This window comes from Lissotriton helveticus, chromosome 2_1 (assembly GCF_964261635.1).
Source record: "Lissotriton helveticus chromosome 2_1, aLisHel1.1, whole genome shotgun sequence".
NCBI classification, from domain to species: domain Eukaryota; kingdom Metazoa; phylum Chordata; class Amphibia; order Caudata; family Salamandridae; genus Lissotriton; species Lissotriton helveticus.
The window spans coordinates 794028510-794050990 of NC_136059.1; positions in this window are offsets into that span (position 1 = coordinate 794028510).

Consider the following 22481-nt stretch of genomic DNA (forward strand, 5'->3'; position numbering starts at 1 on the left):
TGCTTTACTCTCCTGGTCCTCAACCCTTGACTCCAAAGTCTTGACCTTGCCTATCAGGGTGCCTAGTAAAGCTGTGTGGATTTTACATGTAGGGACAATTATCGAAAGTTCTGACTCCACTTTGAGCAGGCAGTCAGCCTTCTTCCTGTGGTCATCTTTTAGGAGCCCCGTTTCACTGACCACGGAGTCTATTTTGCTTTTGAGTGTGTCCCTGGTGGTGCCCATGGCAGCAAGGATGATGTCCAGTCTGTTCCCCGATAACTGGTTCATGCGAGCACCCTTGTCGAAAGCACTTTGAAGCAGCACGGCCGCAGCCTCCTCGTTGCCTCTTTGTGTTTGCCTTATTGCCCAGACCAGTAGAGGGGTTAAGCACATGCTGCCGGGGGCACAGTACTTAGGTAGGAGGATAGATCAACAAGAGAGGGGTGTCAGAGTAATGCACTGTCTCCAGACAACAAACATGCTGGGGCACAATGTCATTCACAAGGACTCTGTCCGAAGGGCCCTGGAGGAGCACTGCAGGCGATGGTGCCCTGCACCCATGCTAGTCCAAGGCTCACTGGTCTCAATCAGGAGGCCGATAATCTGGGTCAGTCTTTTCCATTCTCCACCAGAGAAAGGCTCCCGCGATGGGTGGGGTAGGGGGGGTGGCGGGGGGGTGTGGGGGGACGCTCAAGCGCCAGTCATCAGGCAGGCTGAGGGGACAGGGACACTGGTGACTGAAAGATGTGCACCTCCTGGTATGGCGGGGGGACCGGGACAGAGGTAAGGGCAGTCACTATAGGGAAGCTGTGGGCCTACCTTGCAGTGGAATCCAGAGAGGAAGATAAATGTGGCTGCTTGGTGCAGCTGCCTGCAGGGGCTCTACAACACGAAGGCTGGGCAGCAGGCCTCCGGCGTGCACAACAGGCTGCTAGATGCGCCCACCAAACAGCAGGGGTTCTGTACTGCACTGCCCCTCATCCAGTGAAGGCCCAGCAGCAGCAGGTTAGTCATCAAAATCCAGTCCACAAGTACAGTGATTGCTCCAGTGGCCTACCCTGACGCTACTATGATGTGGTGGCTGCCATCTTGGTCCACGCTCACCGGTCTGGCTGCACTGTGGGGATCGGGTCCAGGCAGCATGGCAGTTAGCCCCCCCCTCTTGAGCTTATAGTTTTAATGAATGGTCAGCCTCATGGCCGCTCAAGAAGCAATTGGTGCACCAATACGAAATTCTGTTCAACATTATACAAAAGAAGAAGGTACCCATTAGAAGCGTGCCTGTTTCGCCGCCCAGACTTTAGTCATTGTCTGATAGTTACCGTGTCACTCTCTGAAAAAGGAAAAAACAACCACTTTACTGCATAACATAGCAATTGGGGCAAAACAACCTGCCAGTGACAAGAATGGGGTTTTGGGGGGGCGGCCGACCATCGGGAGGCCTGCCCCCCACGGGGGGCTTTGGGGCCCAGAGGGGGGGGGGAGACACGAGCACTGGTTTCCGGTGTTTGGGCTGGTTGGGCTTCTTGTGCGGTTTGGGCTGCTTTTGGGCTGTGTTTTTTGGGCTGGTTGGGCTGGGGGGTATTTATGCGGCCATTTTGTGTCGCTGTCCACCATTTCGGTGGCAGTGACACAGTGGCCAGAGGGGGTCCCTGGGCTCGTGGTTTTTGCAGTGGTTGGCGTGGCGTTTGGTTGTCCGGATCGGGTGATAAGGGCAGTGTCCGTGTTATTGTCAGCGTCGAGAGTACTGGTTGGTGGTAGAGGCCATGGCGGGCATGCAGGATCCGCGAGTGGTGGAGGCCCTGAGATTGCTGGGGGACGCTGGGAGGCTCGACCTGGTACGGCCGGATGTGCAGGTGAGGCCGCTGCGGCGCGCTGCCATCGGCGCCGCGGCAGCTGTCATAGCCTGCGGGCCCCCGCGGTCTCGGACGCGGAGGGCTCGTAGTACAGGTGACAGACGCGGGAGCGGCGTGGAGGGCGGGCCGCGGGGGCGGGTGCCGGCGCGGCCGAGGACGTGAAAGAGAGGGGCAGGGAGAACAAAGGCGGCGGCAGCAAGAGCTGAGCTGGAGTTTGTGGACGGGACAGGGGGGCGGGAGGGACTCCGGCGAGTGAGGTGCCACGAGGCGGGGAGGGTGGGGCGGGTGCCGATCTGCAGGACGGGGGGCAGGGTGGGGGGGCCCCGGGTAGTGGGGGGGCCAGGTGCGAGGCCGTAGGAGGTGGGGGTAGGGGGGACAGAGCAACTGCTGCGGGGCAAGGTGTAGGGACAGTGGTGGGGGGGAGGGGCACTGGGACATGGGGGTCCCTATTACTGATCGAGGAGTCCGAGCTGGAGGAGGAGGGGGACGGGAAGGGGGAGGGGGGGAGACGGACCTGGATTGGGGTTCATCATCTGGGGAGGGGGAGAATGTGGTGGGGCCCAGCAGGCCAGCGTCGCCGGCGGGGTGCGAGGCAGGGGGAGGACGGGGGTGCGGGAGAGGGTACAGGGGGGGAGCCGGGGGTGAGGCAGGGGAGGGGATTGGGGGCCTTGGGGGGGCCATGTGGTGGGGGATGTGGACCGGAGCGCACCAGGGTGGGGCTGGGGGGCATGGAGCGGGGGGCCGAGCGGGTGGGGGGTCAGGGTTGGGGGTAAGAGGGTAAGGGGGAGATCAGCGTCAGGCGGCGTGGGGGGCCTGGGGCAGGGAGGGGATGGCAGGGGTAGGGGGGTGGCCGGAGCGGCTGACTACAAGGGGAGGGCATTCCGCGGGTTGGGGTAGGGGGCCGCAGAGGGGCTGGGGTGCGGGCAGGGGATGGGCTGGCTCTGCCTAGTACGGGCGGTCGCGCTCCACCAAGGGACGTGGCAGGTGATCATGACAGCCGACGGGGCATGGGGTCCCTGCCCGCCCTCACCCGAAGGGTCAGAATGGCCGCCGGGGGGCGAAGAGTGCGAGAGGATGCGGTGAACATTGAGCACGAGACAGATGGAGCGGATGGGAGGAGAGAGAGTGTGGACTTGGGTGCGTTGATGAGGGTGCATAGAGAGAAGGCGGGTTTGAGTCGTGTGGATGGCCAGGTGGGAGAGCGAGAATGGCAGCAAGTGGATGGTGATGGCGAGTCTGAAGAGGAGAGGGAAATTCGGGATGGGGGACAGTAATGCTGTTGGCAGTGTGTTGCAGATTCGACCGCCGCTGGACGTGCCCAGAGTAACGGCCCCCTCAGCAACACTGGTTAGGCGGCGGGATCCGGTGCGGACGCCAGCCTTGACGCCAGGTAAGGTGGTGAACGGAGCGGGGAGCGGTTGGGGCAGGAAGCGCAGCGCGCAGGTCTCGGTGGGGACGGAGGCACAGGGGGAGGACTTGGTGCTGCTGGTGAAAGGACGCTATGTGACGGACATGGGGGTGGGCACTGATGGAGGAGCGTTGGCTGTGGCGGCGGTAGTGTTGGCGGGAGCAGGGGCAGCCGGCGAGGGGGGCGCGTCGGCGGTGTCAGCTACAGCGGAGAAGGGGGCGGTTGCGGTCGGAGGCAGAGCGGCGTCGGGAGCAGGGACGGCTGGCGCGGCGGCAGGGGGGAAGGAGAGCTGTGTGGTACCGGTGCCTAAGCTCCCGTACATGGGGGTGGTGAAGCCACTGGGGGCCAATCTTTCCTTGGCGACGAGAGAGAAGATATGGAAAGGGGAGTACATAGAGATGCTGAAGCTCTTGCATAGAGAGCTCACATCTAAGGAGGGTTCGAAGGAGGAGGAACAGGAGTTGGCCAAGCGCCCAAAAGTTCCGCTGACGATTGACAATTGGTCGGCGGCTTTCCTCATATACGCGAGCGTCTACTGCGAAAAGTACCCGGACAGGGCCGTTGCGCTGTTCAAGTACATGGACGTGGTGCGGAGGGCACAAGTGACGTATGGCGGATACGCTTGGACACATTACGACAAAGAGTTTAGGGCTCGCATGACGGCAGACCCGGACGCGAAATGGGGGAAGCTGGACTCGGATTTGTACCAGCAGACGATGGGGGGGGTGCGAATTTCGCCTGCACCATTTATACGGCGAGCCGTTTGCCGCTCGCGTCGCCCCCCTTTTCCGCCCGCCCCACCCGTGGGGGGGTGGGGCAGGGAGAGAGTGCAGGACAGAATACCGTCGGGCCTGTTGGGACTTCAACAAGGGGGCATGTGGCCGGCAGGTGTGCCGTTTCTGCCAAAAATGCTCGAAGTGCGGCCGAAGACACCCGGTGGTGCGCTGCTGGGGTGTCGGTGGCCCCCCGGGACAGCAGCATGCGGCGGCAGGATACCAGCAGGCTGCGGCGGGCAACCAGGCCGGGGGGAGTGGAGGGGGGCAGGAGCCCTGGGAAAGGGCTTGTACGCCGGTTAGGCTGGACCGACTGGAGCCGTTGCTGGCGGAGTACCCGCAGGTCGACGATGTGGCCGTTCTGTGATGGGGCTTCCGGGAAGGTTTTCGGTTGGGATACGAAGTGCCGCGGATTGCGCGCTGGGTGGACAACTTGAAGTCGGTGAACGCGCGGAAAGGGGTTGTGCAAGAAAAATTGTTCAAAGAGGTGAGGGACGACCCGATGGCGGGCCCTCTCGACGAACCGCCGGTGCCAAACCTGATCATCTCCCCGATAGGGGTGGTGCCCAAGAAGGAGCCGGGGCAGTTCAGGCTGATTCAGCACTTGTCGTGGCCGGAGGGGTCATCGGTGAATGACTTCATATCGGCAGACCTCGCGTCGGGGTCGTACTCGTCGGTGGATGTGGCGCGAAAGATTGTGTCGGCGGTAGGGCCCGGTGCGCTGATGGCGAAGTGCGACATCAAATCGGCATTTCGGTTGCTCCCGGTGCACCCGGAGGATTACCACTTGATGGAAATTCAATTCGAGGGGAGCATTTTTGTGGACAAGGCACTTCCAATGGGGTGCTCAATCTCCTGCGCGTTGTTTGAGCGTTTTAGCTCTTTCCTGCAGTGGACTTTTTCCTGGTGCACAGGCTCTGAGACGGTGACGCACTATTTGGATGATTTCTTTCTGGAGGGACGGCCCGGTTTGACGGATTGTCAACAACAGCTGCACAATTTCCAGGAACTAATGGGTTACTTGGGAGTTCCCCTGGCGCCAGAGAAGACGCACAGTCCCAGCTTGGTGCTGCCATTCTTAGGCATAGAGCTCGACTCAGCGGCCATGGAAGCACGCCTACCGGACGATAAGAAAGCGGTGATGGTGGCATTGGTACACGGCATGTTGGAAAGGCGGAAGGTGACGGTGCGGGACGTACAGGTGTTGTTGGGGCACTTGAATTTTGCGTGTCGGGTAGTGCGAGCGTGGCGGACGTTCTGCCATAGGTTGGGCCTGGCGTTGTCGGGTTTGCCTTTGCCGCATCATCACGTGAGGCTGGCGAGCGGTTTGCCGCTCGCGTCGCCCCCGTTTTCCGCCCGCCCCACCCGTGGGGGGGGTGGGGCACGGAGAGAGTGCAGGACAGATTACCGTCGGGCCTGTTGGGACTTCAACAAGGGGGCATGTGGCCGGCAGGTGTGCCGTTTCCGCCAAGAATGCTCGAAGTGCGGCCGAAGACACCCGGTGGGGCGCTGCTGGGGTGTCGGTGGCCCCCCGGGACAGCAGCATGCGGCGGCAGGATACCAGCAGGCTGCGGCGGGCAACCAGGCCGGGGGAGGCAAGGGGGGCAGGAGCCCTGGGAAAGGGCTTGTACGCTGGTTAGGCTGGACCGACTGGAGCCGTTGCTGGCGGAGTACCCGCAGGTGGACGATGTGGCCGTTCTGCGATGGGGCTTCCGGGAAGGTTTTCGGTTGGGATACGAAGGGCCGCGGATTGCGCGCTGGGCAGACAACTTGAAGTCGGTGAACGCGCGGAAAGGGGTTGTGCAAGAAAAATTGTTCAAAGAGGTGAGGGAGGACCCGATGGCGGGCCCTTTCGACGAACCGCCGGTGCTATACCTGATCATCTCCCCGATAGGGGTGGTGCCCAAGAAGGAGCCGGGGCAGTTCAGGCTGATTCCGCACTTGTCGTGGCCGGAGGGGTCATCGGTGAATTACTTCATATCGGCAGACCTCGCGTCGGGGTCGTACTCGTCGGTGGATGTGGCGCGAAAGATTGTGTCGGCGGTAGGGCCCGGTGCGCTGATGGAGAAGTGCGACATCAAATCGGCATTTCGCTTGCTCCCGGTGCACCCGGAGGATTACCACTTGTTGGGGATTCAATTCGAGGGGAGCATTTTTGTGGACAAGGCACTTCCAATGGGGTGCTCAATCCCCTGCGCGTTGTTTGAGCGTTTTAGCTCTTTCCTGCAGTGGGTTTTTTCCTGGCGCACAGGCTCTGAGATGGTGACGCGCTATTTGGATGATTTCTTTCTGGAGGGACGGCCCGGTTCAACGGATTGTCAACAACAGCTGCACAATTTCCAGGAACTAATGGGTTACTTGGGAGTTCCCCTGGCGCCAGAGAAGACGCACAGTCCCAGCTTGGTGCTGTCATTCTTAGGCATAGAGCTCGACTCAGCGGCTATGGAAGCACGCCTACCGGACGATAAGAAAGCGGTGATGGTGGCATTGGTACACGGCATGTTGGAAAGGCGGAAGGTGACGGTGCGGGACGTACAGGTGTTCTTGGGGCACTTGAATTTTGCGTGTCGGGTAGTGCGAGCGGGGCGGACGTTCTGCCATAGGTTGGGCCTGGCGTTGTCGGGTTTGCCTTTGCCGCATCATCACGTGAAGCTGTCGGCGGGGTCGAAGGAGGATTTGCTGATGTGGCTGGCGTTCCTAGAGCGATTTAATGGGGTGCCCATGGCACCGCCGGAGGACTGGAAGTGGGACGTCACGATGTATTCCGACGCGGCGGGAGTTGGAGGCTTTGGCTTGTACTGGGCGGGTCGCTGGTGCGCAGAGCAGTGGCCACCGCAGTGGCAGGCGGGGGGCCGCAGCATCGCTTTTTTGGAGTTGTTCCCACTGGTGGTGGCAGTGACAGTGTGGGCGCGGGAGTTAGCGCACAAGCGGGTATTGTTCAGGGTGGATAACATGTCTGTGGTACAGGTGGTCAACAGGCAGTCGGCTCGGTATCCGCAGGTGCTCAAATTGATGAGAGTGTTCGTGCTTCGCTGCCTTGAGCATGATATCTTGTTTCAGGCCAGGCATGTGCCTGGGGTGGACAATGACATTGCGGATGCTTTGTCTCGTTCACAGTGGCAGAGGTTCCATGGGCTAGCCACGGAGGCGGAGGAGTCCAAGACGCCGGTGCCGTCGGAGATGTGGTCAGTGGGAGAGTCAGGGTCGTTCAGCTGGTGAAGGCATCGGTGGCGGCATCCACGTGGAAGGCGTATGAACAGGCGTGGGCAGAATTTCGACACTCTGGAGCGGTAAGGCAAGGGGACCGGTGGCAGAGGGAGGAGCAGGTGGTGCGTTTCATCCTGGCCCTGATGGATAAGGGTTTGTCTAAAGTGACGATCGCGGGGAAATTGTCGGCGGTGGCTTTCATGGGGAAGTTGTGGTGGGGGTATGCGCCATCGGCTGGGGAGTTGGGGACGAGGCTGTTAGAAGGCTGGGCACGGGAGAAAGGCACGCGGGTGAGGCAGCGGCGGCCTATCACGGAGGAGATGCTGGGAGGACTGATATCGGCGCTGCCGTCGGTGTGTCGCGATGCAGGGGAGGCGTTGTTGTTTTCCACTCTCATGTCGTGGCTGTTTTTTGGAGCGTTCCGGGTCTCGGAGCTGGTGGGGCTGAAGGACGGGAGGGGGGTGCTGTGGGAAGATGTGGAGATACAGGCGATGGAGGTGGCGGTGCGCCTGAGGCGGTCCAAGACTGATCAGCGGGGGTGGGGACCTGGGTAGTGTTGGGGGGGGTAGGCGGTTGGCAGCCGGGCAACAGGAGATCGGGGGGGAGGTGTTTGGTCGAGGGATGGTCGGACGGGTGACGGCGGGGCAGGCATTGGGGGTCCTGCGGCACGCCCTGCGGTGGATGAGTGAGGACCCCATGGATTTCGGGACGCATTCCTTTAGAATAGGGGCGGTTACGGAAGCGGCACGCAAGGGCTGGGGGACCGAGGACATAAAACGGTTGGGGCGGTGGAAGTCGGATTGTTACAAGACTTACGTCCGGTTGCAGGGGGTAGGCGAGAAGAAATGAAGTTATGGGTCTGCCGCTCTCTTACATGTGTGTCTTTACAGGTGCTGTTGCGGGGCCAGCTGTGGCAGAGTTGCAAATCTACATTGTGAGGCATTCCTTTGTAAAGCGAGCAGAGAGGGCCGAGTGGGACAGGCATCGGAACCTTAATTTGGAATTGGACAACAGTTTGTTTAGGTGTCATTGGCGAGGAAAAGGGGGAATGCGTTGGCACGAGCTGGTGCCGGCTTTGAATAATGTGGTGCGGGGGGGCGTGTGCCCGGATGTGGTGCTCATTCATGTGGGGGAAAACGACTTGGTTGTTTGCAAGGGACTGGCTCTGATGAAACAAATGAAGCGGGACTTGTTGGAAATTCTGTCAAAATGGGCAGGATGTCATGTGATCTGGTCGGAGTTCATTCCTGGGAGGGTCTGGCGGGGGGCGGAGAGTCCAGGGGTGGTGGACAGGGCCAGGAGGAAAATTAATAGAGAAATGAAGGATTTCTGTGCCAAGGAGGGGATTGGGCATATGGAACATCATGAGTTGAGGTATGGGGCAGTGTATTTTTTCAGTGAGGATGGGGTACACTTGTCTCGGTATGGGATGGAGCTATACCTGGTACAGATGAAGGAGGCCCTGGATGTAGCTTTGGGGGGGTGTAGATACCCAGATGGGGAGGGATCCTAGGGGGGGTCGGAAGTCACTACCTGGCTTCCGAGTGGCACTTTTCATAGAAAAGAGGGGCTAAGTTGGAGCACTGTGATGATTTGTACAGGGGGTGGGGTTACATTGCAGGGGTCAAGGAACGTTTAATTCAGTAAGGATGCATGTGGCGGAGGAGATGTGGTAGTTATGTTGTGAGTATGTTGTGTTTGGGGGATATCTTTTAGGGGAGGGGGTGAGGGGTTGGAGTAGGTATTCCTTATTTAGTGAGGTTTAGTTTTGTTCGGCACAGGCCAAGGATATGGGGTTTTCAGGATGCACCTGCTTCCAATAAAGCGGCCTTTGTCACACCTTAATACTGTGTCTGTGGTTGGTCATTCCCACCTCCCGCCCTCCTGGGTTGGCCCCAAAGTCCTGGGTGACTTTGAGGCGGCAGATTGAAGAAAAGAGTCTACCCTACGTCACAAACCAGGTCAGTTGCTTAACCTATGCCACTTTATGCACTCTGCGCCATCAAACTACTTTCCCTTCCCTTCCAGTCCTTCAAATACAGGATCAGCCATTCACTGCCTTCTTCTGTTGTTCTCGATCACTGGACACTGTAATTTACTGGAAAGAAAATGTCATCTGACAAAACAAGATGCGCTGTTAGTGGTTTTGTTCAGCGTGTAACAGGCTTTCAGGCTACTCTTGGGGACATCATGGCGCATATGTACTAGAAACTGGCAGAGCGCGGTGTTATGCCAAAATTGGTAACACTGTGCTCTATTAGTTTAAAAAAGTAATGTATTTACAAGAATGCTGAGTTACTCTGCGTTTCCCTAGCACTGGCGCTAAAAAAGCTGCCTAGCGCCAGTGCAGGCACCCTTGCGCAATGTTTGAAGGATACCTGTGCTGCAGGAGTGATTGTTTATGTGCAGGAAGAGACACCTTCCGGCACATAAACAATCTTTACAGGCGATTTGCTGTTTCTATGTGCGCTGCACAATGCAGCACATGGAAAGAGTAAAATATGAGGAGAAATGAAACATTTCTCCTCGTATCGCCGGCTTAAGACCAGGTATTTATATAACCTGTAAATATAGGGCAGCTTGTAGTGTAGTTCCTATAGTCCCAATAGGCTCTGCGCATTGGAATAATATCTTCAGTAGTGTAGACATAGGACTGAGGTTAACTAGGTCTCTACTGACTATATTAGACTTAAGTGTTTGCCAGCTAGCTCAGAGTTCACTAGAAACTTTCTCGAATAAGCGAGGAGGAGTTTAACCTCCCTGGATAGACAAGAAGGGATTTAGTTTCTGACAACCATAAAACATGACAACTTTGCTCTCCCTGAATAAGAGTATATCTCTAGAGTTGTGTGAAAACAAAAGACAGCTATTTCACTCAGTCAATAAGTGCGTACTTAGTTTCACCAGATTGCAGAGAAAAAGAGAGACGGGCATTTTCAATGAAAGGTGTTATTTATTGAGCAGTCTCTTTCCTCATACAAGAGAAATGAATTGCTACAATTGCAATACTTATAGTTAAGTAAAGTGCATACAGTAAAAGCAGGATGATGAAATAATACTGTAAAAGCATGGATATGGTTTCTTAGCCATATGATACTTTAAAATGGATAAAATAGATACATACATATATATATTGACTAATCGTACTCAACTGGTGCTTCTAACTAAGCCTACCCAGGTGTACCTGACCTAAGCCTAATACGTGGGAAGGAGTAAGTAAGTAGCAGTTTAAGTTAAGTTTGTTTTGCCAAGAATCTGACTCAAGAATTCTCTGTAGGGGTTTAGTCAGTTCAGTACCTGGGTATTAGAAGGCAGGAGGGCTGGTATCTCTCTCTCAGGACTCGGTATCCCAGTCACCCGCAAGGGTAGGCTGGAAACGCCGGAGGCTGGATTTCTCGGCAGGAGAAAAGACAGCTTCTTTCTCAGCGCGTCAAAAGGGAGGGGCAGCGTCCGTGGGCTCTCGCATCAGCTGGGCTCTTCGGAAGTAGATAGCTGCTCTGCTCCAGGATTACCACCGTGTGTTTGCTTAAGGCAACGTTGGTATATTTATACCTGAAAGGTGCCGGGTTTGACGTAAGGCTGGACATAAGACGTCAATAAAGATGTCACTAAGAACTGGTCATTCTTACAGTGCTTTACAGGAGTTCTCGGATGAAATCAAAACAAAGCAGCGGGGATTTACCAGGTTGCTGGAGGCTTGGTTTTGTTTAGAGAACTCGGTGTGCTTTCTAGGGGGCTGGAGGAATAGGCTTGCTTAATGTGACAGCATGCGCTATGACTGAATTATGAAAAGGGTTTCTATGCCGTTGTAGGGATATTATTGATTTATAACCGGACAAGGGCAAAGAATAGGAATATAGATTCAGGTACCTAGATAAACACACTACAAGCTTTAAAAGGCAAAGGGTGTTGCGGCAGAACACCCACTGCAAAATCCTTTTCACGCTAAGCGCTGCATGAATAGGGACATTATTTACAAGGTGGCGTTGGTTTCTGGAAGCTGGAATGTAAGTGGGCTCTGTGTCGTGTCCTAGGCAAAGAGTCAAAATTAATTTAGAGATGGCTCTGGAGGCAGAATTTATATGGATGCCAATTAAAAGTGGCGTTTAGACACGTTGCATATAGACGTTCACACGCTTAGCCACACACCTCATTAGCGAAAATACTTAGTTAAGCCATGAAACAGGAGCTAGATGACCCTCAGCTCCAAATTCTATCCTGATTTTATCGCGGGCTCAAGAATCAAGTATCGGATGTCCGTGCTCACTCTAAATCAGATATGGACATCTAGTCAGTGATACTGACCTCCCCCCAAATGCAGAAAGGACGGACCTCTGTTCAGGTTAAAGTGAAACGTTCCAACAAGAACATTTAACAAGACAGAACACTTATCTTGTATGAAAGTGCAAAACTGATTTAAGAGAGGCTGCGTTACGCATAAGGTCGGATATTTTGTAATTGCATTTATATAGCGCTTACTACCTCTCACGAGGCATCAATGTGCTTTTTTGGTGAGTAGCATGTTACTCTGGAACCCAAAAAGAGATAGTGACGAATTAGTGTAGTGAAATATGAAATTATTTCGAGCAGTGGACATGTTAGTCTGTTATTTGGATTGAAAAGGATAGTGAAGGGAAAGAAGAAAAAAGGGTTTGCATTTATATAGAGGTTGCTACCCCTGATGAGGTGTTGAAGTGCTTTTTGGCGAGTAGCAAGCTACTCTGGAACCCAAAAAGGATTAGTGGTGAATGAGTAAAGGGAAATAAGAAATTAATTTGAGCGGTGGACATGTTAGTCTGTTTTTTGGATTGAAAAAAGGATAGTGGAGGGATAGAAGAGGGAAGGGTTTGAATTTATATAGTGCTTGCTACCCCTGATGGGGTGTTGAAGTGCTTTTTGGCGAGTAGCACGCTTCTCGGGAACCCAACAAGGATTAGTGGTGAATTTGTATAGTGAAATATGAAATTAATTTGAGTGGTGGACATGTTAGTCTGTTGTTCGGAGTGAAAAGGATAGTGAAGGAATAGAAGAGCGAAGGGTTTGCATTTATACAAAGCTTGTTATCTTTGATGGGATGTTGAAGTGCTTTTTGGCGGGTAGCACGCTACTCCGGAACCCAAACAGGATTAGTGGGCAATTATTACAGTGAAATATGAAATTAATTTGAGTGGTGGACAGGTTAATCTGTTATTCGGATTGAAAAGGAATAGTGGAGGGATAGAAGAAAGATGGGTCTAATAAAAAAACTCCGGTGGTGTTCATAGCAGTAGGAGGAGGTTTGGGATGAGTAAAGGGGAGGTGGAGGGGGAAGAGTCAGAGAGACGGGGTGAGAGAGGCTTTTTTGGGAGATCTGAATAGCAAAAGAGGTATGAGATGATCCAAGGAGGGGTAGAGGAGGGCAGAGTTTAGACAGTGTTATTTGGGGATCCTAGTAGTGGAATTGGGTTTGGGATGAGTGAGAGAGATTATAGAGTGGAGGTAGAGGATATATTGAGAGAGGTATAGGGTGAGAAATAGGATAATGCATTGGAAAGAGTAATAGAATGAGGAAACATTGAGATAGGCATAGGGCGACAAACAAGGTAGTGCACAGATGAGAGTAGTGCATTGGAGGGAGTAGTAGAATAAAGTTTGAGATGTACCAGAGTGGAGGTAGAGGACACACTGAGAGAGGTGTATGGCGAGATATAGGGTACCGCATTGGAGAGAATAAACTAGATGCAAAGTAACAAATACAAAGATACATAGGTACATATATGGTATACCTGCATAAGGAAGACAATATATGTAAATTCAAGGTGTATTCAACAAACTCAGAGTTGCTCTGAAGCTAATATACTGTTTTTTTGTAATTCAATAGTTAAGCAATTGTAGATGAAAAGTTGTAATAAAACATTTACTTATTTATGCAGTCGTTGGTTGGTATAGCTTTATTCGATTTGTAAAAAAACAAAATCATAAAAGCATTCATTTAAAAAAGACATGATAAGAAATACCAATACATATAAGATAGATACATTAACAAAGTGACTTCAAAAAGTGCAATGCATAAAAGGCTAAAAGTTTATCAAGGGCACTCCACTCAATACAAGTGTATATATTAAAAAGTTAAAAAAGAAAATAAAACTTTATACATTTATGTTAAAAAACAGTGGTTGCACTTTCTTGACAGGCTATATACAGATTATTCCAGAATTACATCAAATTCCTGAGCCTAACAACAGATTTTAGGTAGGTAGATACGACTTTGATGACATGTGCGTTTTCTAGTGTTTTCAGTTTGTTATAGGCCACTCTTCAGGTTTGTAAACCCCACGCCTTTAATACAGGATTCAAAAATCTTTCCCTCGGGGGCAGATAAAACCTGCAGAATAACATGCAATGAATATTGGACTGGTGTGAGATGTTATCACACGGGCAGATTTCTGTGTCCCCTGTCCAGTCATTGCATTGCGGAAAAGTGATTAATCTGAAAAAAGTGTCAGTTCGGAAACGGTTCAAAAGCATACTTGTAAAGGGGGATGGTTCTAAGAGCAAGTACTGCCGAACCCCACCGTCAATGGTGGTCAGTTGATTCTCTATGACTGTGCTTTTGACCTTTTTTACGAGCCATCTTTTGCTGTCTAAGTGCTCGAGAACCAATTTTTTCAAGGTAGTTCTGGACACAGCCTCCATGCTGGCAGGGTTTAAACAGTATTCCGCGTGCCCGATATCTTTAAGCATGTCTCTTACGTATTTAAACCATTTGATGTTATCAGCACCATCTAAGCTGTGACAATCTTTAATAACATCTCTGTTCAGACTTGTCTCAGGTTTTACCCAGACATTATGCCACAATAAAATGGGTGAAGAGTTTATAATATCCGAGATGTATGGGAGGCCTAATTCATTATGGACAACGTATGTAGCTGTGCCCTTGGGGGTTGCTAGTAAGTCACGAAGGAAAACATTCTCAGAACGTTGGATGTTTTCTACATGCTCAATCCCCCAGAGGCCAGCTCCATATGTGCCAGTAGATAAGCATTTAGCTTTGTTAATCTGTAAAAGTGCTCCAACCGGTCTCCCTCCCAATTTTTTGGCAAAATTAGTCAATGCACCCGTGGCCCTAGATTATGCTAGCCGCCTTGCTGTTGCAGCTGCCTGTCATGTGCCCCTTCTGTCAAAATGAATGCCAAGGTAAGAGAACCTATCTGTGCTCTCAACTTTTCTCCCGTCCAGGAAGATTGGGCATGGTGTCCTTCTGGTCCCGGTTCCACAGGACATAGTATAAGTTTTAGAGAAGTTTACACGTAAACCTCTATTTTTCATAAAATCAGTAAATTTCCCTACTGCCCTTTGCAGTCCTACCCTTGTCTGGGACTTTATTGCGGCCTCGTCCGCATACAGGAGTATAGGTATTGGGGACCCGTTTATTGTTGGATAGTCATGGTATGCTTCAGTAAGATGTTGGCCAACCGCATTAATATATAGGGTAAAGAGCAGTGGTGCTAAAATGCACCCCAATTCTTACCCCTCTGCGTATCTCAAACTTCTCGGAGCACTCACCCCTCCTCCCATATCTAACTCGGCCGGCCTGCCCCCCTGTAAAGTTCTCTGATAAACAGGAGGATATGTTTGTCTAAGCCAATCTCAGAGAGTATCACCCAGAGCATCTCATGGTCCACGCAATCAAATGTGGAGCTTAAATCCACGAAGGTCACAAAAAGATTACCTTTTTTGGCCTAGGTGTATTTAGCTATTATTAGTCGCAGGTTAAGGCCTTGTTCTATGGTGCCTTTGCCTGCTCTGAAACCGTATTGTAAGTTTGAAATAACATCGTGCTCCTCCGTCCAATCCTAGATCCTATTTAAGATGATCCTCCCGGCAACCTTCATCAGGGCATCGAGTAACGAGATCGGGCGGTAACAGGCGGGGTTGTTCCTGACCCCTTTCTTATAGATCGGTACAACGATAGCCTCTGGCCAGATTGAGATGCAGTCAACTATATACATGGTAAACATAGAATGATATAACTATAAGTAATATGTATATTTGTTAAGCAGAACTAACGAATATCTATATATTTAAAAATATAATTATTATATATGTTTATACAAAGCAATGTAGGTACACATCTATTCTGCATTTAAATGCTTATGCATAGAGGGATATGCTGTATATTCATGTTTAAGTATGGTGGTTATGTGGTAAAAAGCTATCTCTTGAATAGTTTTCTCAAGATAAGGTAGTTTTCCGTGGATCTTATGTTTGGGGGTAAATAGTTACATAGTTTGGCTGCTTGAACAGAGAAGGATGTGCCACCTATGTTTTTTTCTTGTATGTTGGGATTTTGAGGCGAGGTGCCAATCTATTTGTATTTGGTAATTTTATTCCTGATGAAGAGCGGTCCTGTTCCATGTATTGCTTTGTGGGTGATACAGAGCAGCTTAAACGTGGATCTTCTGGCAACCGGTAACCAATGTAGGGCTTTCAAGGCAGGGGAGATGTAGGCTTATCGCTTTATTTGTAAGAGTAGTCTGGCAGCAGTGTTCTGAATTTGCTGTAGTCTTTCCAAAGTTGTTAAAGATGATTCGTGGCAGAGGCTATTGGCGTACTCGAGTTTAGACAGAACAAGAGAGATTGTAGGCTGGACCTTATGTTGAACTCCCAGGTGGGGGAAGATGCACTGCAGAGTTTTTATAGCAACGATGCTTGATCTTGCTAGTTTGTCCACTTGGGCATTCATTTATAGCTCGGAGTCCATGGTAATTCTGAGGTTTCTTACTTCCTATAATACTGTAGGCGGTTTTATTTCCAGATCATCAAGCCAGGCGAAAGTGGGTCAAAATTTTTCCATTTGCTCAAAGTGAGTATCTCCATTTTGGATGCATTTAATTAATTGATCCACATGTTTACAAAACAAGGAAACTCCATAATTCAGGAACCTCCAGTATTAGATAATATTGAGCGAACAGAGGTTCAATGGGGCCAGTGGTCCCTTATGAGTTCATTTTTGGAGAGAACAAAGATTTTTTACATTAAGTCCTATACATTTTTATTTGGGACTCAGAAATATGCATTTTCCAGAAAGCAAGGCAAGTGTAAAGCAGGACAACCACCAATATTTATAATGCAATTAGTTTATTTATTGCAGAATACCAATTAATTTTTTTGAAACTCATTTTTTGTTGTATAATTATCACGATCCAGTGCTCACAAATATGTGAAGTAAAATGTGTTCTAGTGATTGAGAAAAGGTAAAAACATTCAACTCTTTAAAAAAACATGACACTGGACTCCTAGTGATAATTTTATGTAATAATACAACGAGTTAGGTAGTTATATGTTCGACGGCGTTTTAATCTCATTCAGTTGAGATCATCTTCGGGACAGGTGTGCGAGTACCGAATATCTCTAGAATAAAAAGAGAAAAAGGAGGTGGTCAGACCGGAGTAACCCGGGGGCCTGCTTGTTTTTATTCACTAATTTTCTTGCCAAGGGAAAATTCTTTAAAAATGGGAGAGGGAAGCAGAAGATGCATCTTGAGGGGTGCATATCAGAACTCAAGGCTTGAATTACTTATAGTGTCAAGACTATTCGATATTTGAAATATCATCTCCCAACCATGCTTCAGTTATGAAGAGTAAGTCAGGTTGTGTGTCTGTGAGTAGGTTGGAGATGTGATGTTTTATTTTTTTAGAGTGATAGAACATTTATTAGTTGGCTGTTTAGAAAATGTGCTTTGGTGATAGTGTGACTATGTTTTGTATAACAATGAGCAGTATGTGGGCTTGTAGCAGGTGTGTCCATAGTGCTGCTATTAGCTGTTTGATGATAGCAATAGTGTAGCTGTTCAGTATTGTGTTCCTTGTCCAGCAGGTTAAGAAGGCATTTTGATGGCTCTGAGTGTGTAGGTGGTGGAGATTGTGGTTGATGGTGCTTTGGTGAGCTGTGTTGTATTTGTAGAGTAGTCTTGTTGTGCAGTAGACATGGAGATGCAAAGTTGTGAAGAGTGGCAGGTTGTTTATTTTATTTACGTCTGTTTAGGGTGGAAGGTTTATGAGTTAGGGGTGGTGGTACAGCATGTGGGTCATGTTGTAAGGTTCTAAATTGTCCAATGTATGAGAGTTGGTTAAAAGATAGTTTCTGTGTTGCTGTATATTTCTTAGGTGTGGGAGAAGAGAGAAAGCCTGAAATTGGAGTCTGTTTACGGTGTGTATTTGTATAGTCAGGAAAGTGGGAGTGGGTGTATATTTCTAGTTTGTGACGGAAAGTAGTATTAGGTTGTGTGTGAAAGATTGTCTTGTGCTGGTGGTGTGCTATGTTTTATTTCTGAAGAGTAGTGAGAGCAGATGATGAGGCATTTGTTTTCTGAGAAATATTTGTATGTGAAGTATTGTTGGTGGATGGAAGCTACAAGGTAAAGGAGGTGGTGATGCGTTTTGATAAAAGAGGGTTTGTGGGGTATGAGAGGGGATGAACAAGAGTAAAGAGTGTTTGTGTTAGATGCTAAACATAACATGTGTATTTGTAAAGCAAGCGCACATACACCCATAGATATCCTGGCACTGAATAACAGATATTTATTGTTACCCAACTCAATGGTACTCATTTTATCGACTTCAGATGGATGAAACACTGAGTGGGCCCACAGGGGTTTGAACTTGTGACCAAGCGGTTGAACGCAGGCCCCCTGCAGTGGAAGCATTTGTCCACTGAGCCACCAGACCCGGCTAGATGTAATATGTGTGGTGCAGTGGAGTGTAAGGGTTGTGTGGTTGTGTTATTGTGGAAAAAGAGAGGAGGATGTTAGTGGATGAAAAGAAGGAAGGCTGAATATAGGTTTGTTGGTGACAAAAAGGGATCTGTAAGGAGTAATTAGAGTAGGGAGTGTGTCGGGAAGGAATATAGTTAGGTATGGTGTGGATTTGTGTTGAGCTTGTGATGTGAGGATTGGTTAGTAGTATAGGATACAGTGGTGTTTTGTGTGTAAGTGAAGGTGCTAATGTGTGGTAGTTGGGGTAGAAGGGTGTAAAGGTGTGGTTTTATGGTGTTTTGTAGTGAGTGCTGAGACACTGAAATTTCTATTTGATTAGTTTGTAGTGCATGAGTAGAGTACATTTGCTGTGAGTGTGTTACTCTGGTTGTGGATGTGGATGGATTACATTTGGTGCTGGTGAATGGGAAAATGGGCAGCATGTCTGGCCCTAGGCCCGACCCTGCCCGAACAGGCACAAACAAGCAACTGCCCTTGTTATGTTATGTTATGTTATATTGAGCCTATTAAAGCGCACAGCTACTCAAAGTGTCCAGGCGCTAGCTCCTAAAAGAAAAATTGAACGTATATCAGATTAAAACAGCAAGTTCTTGAGTTTTTAAAAAAAAAAAGCACTGGGTCTTGAGTAGTCCTCAGGGTTAAAGGCAACAAATTCCAGGCCAAACCGGCCCGACGCACAAAGGAGTTTCCACCAAGTCGCTGGCGCTTGAACCTCGGAATCTGCATCAACCATTGGGCAGAAGACCAGGCACATAAAAGGCAAATCTCCTTTGTAGGTATAAGGGGCCGGTGTCATACAGGGCCCGTTGAGCGATGGTTAGCATTTTAAATTTCAGGCGAGACTTGACTGGCAGCCAATGTAGGGCACGCAAGTGTGTCCGCACACTATCTCTAGGAGAAAGCCCCATAAGGAGTTTAACCGCCGAGTTCTGCACGACCTGCAGTTTTTTGACCATGACCCCCAAGCAGCTCACCAGGAGCGCATTGGCGTAGTCCAAACGAGAAAGAATCAACGCACGGACCATGGTTTCTCTGGAGGCACTCGGCAGGAGGGGAAGAAACTTCCTCAAGCTCTTCAGTATGCCGAAGCAAGTACCGGCTAACTTCTTCACCTGCGTCGCAAAATGCAGGTTTTGGTCGAACCAAACTCCCAAATTTTTTACTGCGCCCGTTCTATCAGTTCGCCGAGAGAAACCCGGAGGCCAAAGCCTCTCTCTGAAGTCTGAAGGAAAGGAGTCAAACAACAGCACCTCAGACTTCCCTTCATTGCATTTCAACTGAGCATTGGATAGCCAGTGAAAGACAGAAGAAAGGCAATTTTGGGCCAGCCCGACCGAGTCCACTTCCCTGTGCCAGGTAAACAGCAGCTGGGTGTCATCTCTGCCCTTAGCCTTGATGCCCGGGCTGAGACGCCCTAAGTACTGACCTTAAATAGCCCTAGTAACTAGGTGGCCCCTTCAGCCAATGGGGACCCTAGCCCTAACCCTGACCAATCCAAACACTAGCCCTAAGCCCTAGGACCAATAGGAGACCAGCCCCTTATAGCCAATCACATCCCTGGTCCTAGAAGCCACTCAGACACAAAACCCTAGACCCAGGAACCAATCAGAAACCCTAGACCTCTCCACCAATCAGAACTCCAACCGCAAGCCCTGTGTCCAATAGAATCACTGGACTAGTGACCAATCATAACCCTAGACTTGTCATCCAATCAGAACACTAAACCTAAGCCCAATAGAAACACCAGATACAGCCACCAATCAGTGCACAGATGTAACGTCCAATTGCAGCTTATATAAGGTATGTATGACCTCAAGCACAGGCTACTGGGCAGGGGGCTGGGAGCTGCTCCTCAATTGAGAATCTCCTTAGAGACAGACATGCTCAATCCACAGTCTGGAGTTCTGCAGGTAACAACCTAAATTAGGCCTCTAATAAAACTGCTTTTCAACACATAAACAACTTGCTTTCCCAGCCAAAAAATGAGTGCTACAATCACTTTTGAAAGACAGTTTAAACACTAAGAGCAGATTACTGCAGTCTCAGAGAACACTCTGTTTAGCTTCTGAGGTAAAATATGTCTGTTTCTTGGGGAGGGAGGAGATCTTGTTTCCCTCTCTTGCTAAGACAAAGGGGAGCTGGGGTGGATTGGTATCACACAGGTCTGAGCAAATATTAGAGGAGAAACTAGGAGGGAAATTCAGGCAGTCACGGGCAGGCAAAGGACCACAGAGTTTGAGCTAAAAAAGCCCACACACAGGAGATTGAGGCAGGCAGAAGCAAAGCAACAGATTTTGAACTACAAAGCCTTCAATGCAACAGGTAAATTGAGGCAGTCACAGGCAGGTACAACTTCAATTTTTAAACATAAAGACCTCAAACAAAACAGGTGAAAATGTGGCTGTCACAGGTAGAGGAATATCAATTGTAAAATTTGATGAAATAGACAGCACAAAGTCTGTCTTCTTACCACCTTCTGGTCCTTTGTTCACTGCAGTGTGGGGCACAAGAAAGCTGCAGTTCAAAAAATGAGTTATTATTAAACATGTATTGTACACACATCCCTGACTGGAAATATATATTTTATTATTGCTCAGCAATTGTATTCCATTGTACTCTGCTTTTCCCCACAGATCCTCTTTTGAGTTATGTCATGGACAGCTCTGAGTTGTATGCCAGAATATTACATATAGAATGTCATCTGCCGTATAATTATAGGGTCATATTTACTAATTTTAATGCAACTTAGCTCAGCAACCAAAGTTGTGGAAAGGGAGAGAGCAGAAAAGAGACATATGTACTAAGATATGATGCTGCTTTTCTCTCGCTGGCTCCTTTTAGGCTAACATGGGCCAACACACGTACACTTGCACCATAGTGCAAGAATGTTCATATGATGTTAAACATAGATTTTGTACTGCAATAGGAGCCTTCTAGTACAAAATACTATGCTTCCAAAAGGTTTAACACTTTTCCCACTTTGTGTGTGTACTGCACAGTGCAGCACACATAGAAAATATGTGTGAAGTTTGGAGAAACAAAAACATTTCTCCAAGTTGACGTCAGGAGTAAAGAGGCATCTATTTTTCGTGCCTACAACAAATGTTAGTGGATAGGGATTTGCATCAAAAACTATGGATGGTTGCATGCGAGTGCACTTATATGTCTCATTGTACACCTGCTTGATGCAAAGTAATGCAAAGCAGTTCATAGCATGGTTTGTGTTACTTTAGGGCTACTCTCCAGTGCAAACCCAAGTAAACCCCAATTCTATATTGTGTGCCAAACCCTGTGCAAAGTGTAAATCTGCACATGGTGTTTAAATATTGTGTACAAAAAATATTGTTTCATAATGTGTAAATCTTCTATTATGAACACCAATGGGGCAATTTGCAGTGTTTGTAAATGATATTTAGGACAAGATTTAGACAACAATATTTTGGAACCACACTCTACCCAAAGGGTCAAGCATGCTTAGGTGGTCCCCACTATCTGTGGCAGACTATTTACCTTCTTTTCTGGTTGGTAAGGACTCCAAGCCTTTCCTTATTCAAAGAGCTGTATGGCCTTAATCGATTAGCACGAGGCACACAATTTGAAAGAAATAGGGGCCTGACTTTTGACATTATGGGGTCGATTCCGATCCGGTAAAAAGCGCTCCGATTAGCTGTACGGAGCCTTTTTCCCGTACGAATCGTACACCTACAACGTCCCCGTACGAACTAGCAAGTACGATCCTAACCCAAAGCGCCACTCCGTACGACTCGTACCAAACACCGTACAAATAAAAAGTACATACGGATTCACTCCGGCCGACGCTGTACGCCACGTCCGTACGTAAATTGGCAGCCATTTCCGAACCAGGAAGTACGATCCGTGTTGACGACACTCCGTACGACCCTTTTTCTACGGGAGCTGAAAACCGCCGTAAAAGCAGAGTTCGCGCCGAAACAGATACGGAACGGCCCCCCGGGTACGGCTCGTACCCCCCATGATCGCAGGGGTACGCACCGTACCCCTGCGATCATGGGGTGTACGAGCCGTACCCCCATTGTACGATCGGTGTACGTGCCGTACCCCATTGAACGATGGGTGTACGAGCCGTACCCCCATTGTACGATGTGTGTACGAGCCGTACCCCCATTGTTCGATCGGTGTACGTGCCGTACCCCCATTGTACGATTGGTGTACGGCTCGTACACCCATCGTACAATGGGGTACGGCACGTACACCTATCGTACAATGGGGGTACGGCACGTACACCGATCGTACAATGGGGGTACGGCTCGTACACCCCATGATCGCAGGGGTACGGTGTGTACCCCTGCGATCATGGGGGGTACGAGCCGTACGGTGTGTATATATTTGTGTGCTTTTCCGTTCGACTCGCCCTTACCTGACGTGGACCGTACGAATCGCGTCCTCATACTCTGGTCCGGATCGTACTCGTCGGGTCGTACGGCATGTGTACGAGTCGTACGGTATGTGTACGAGTCGTA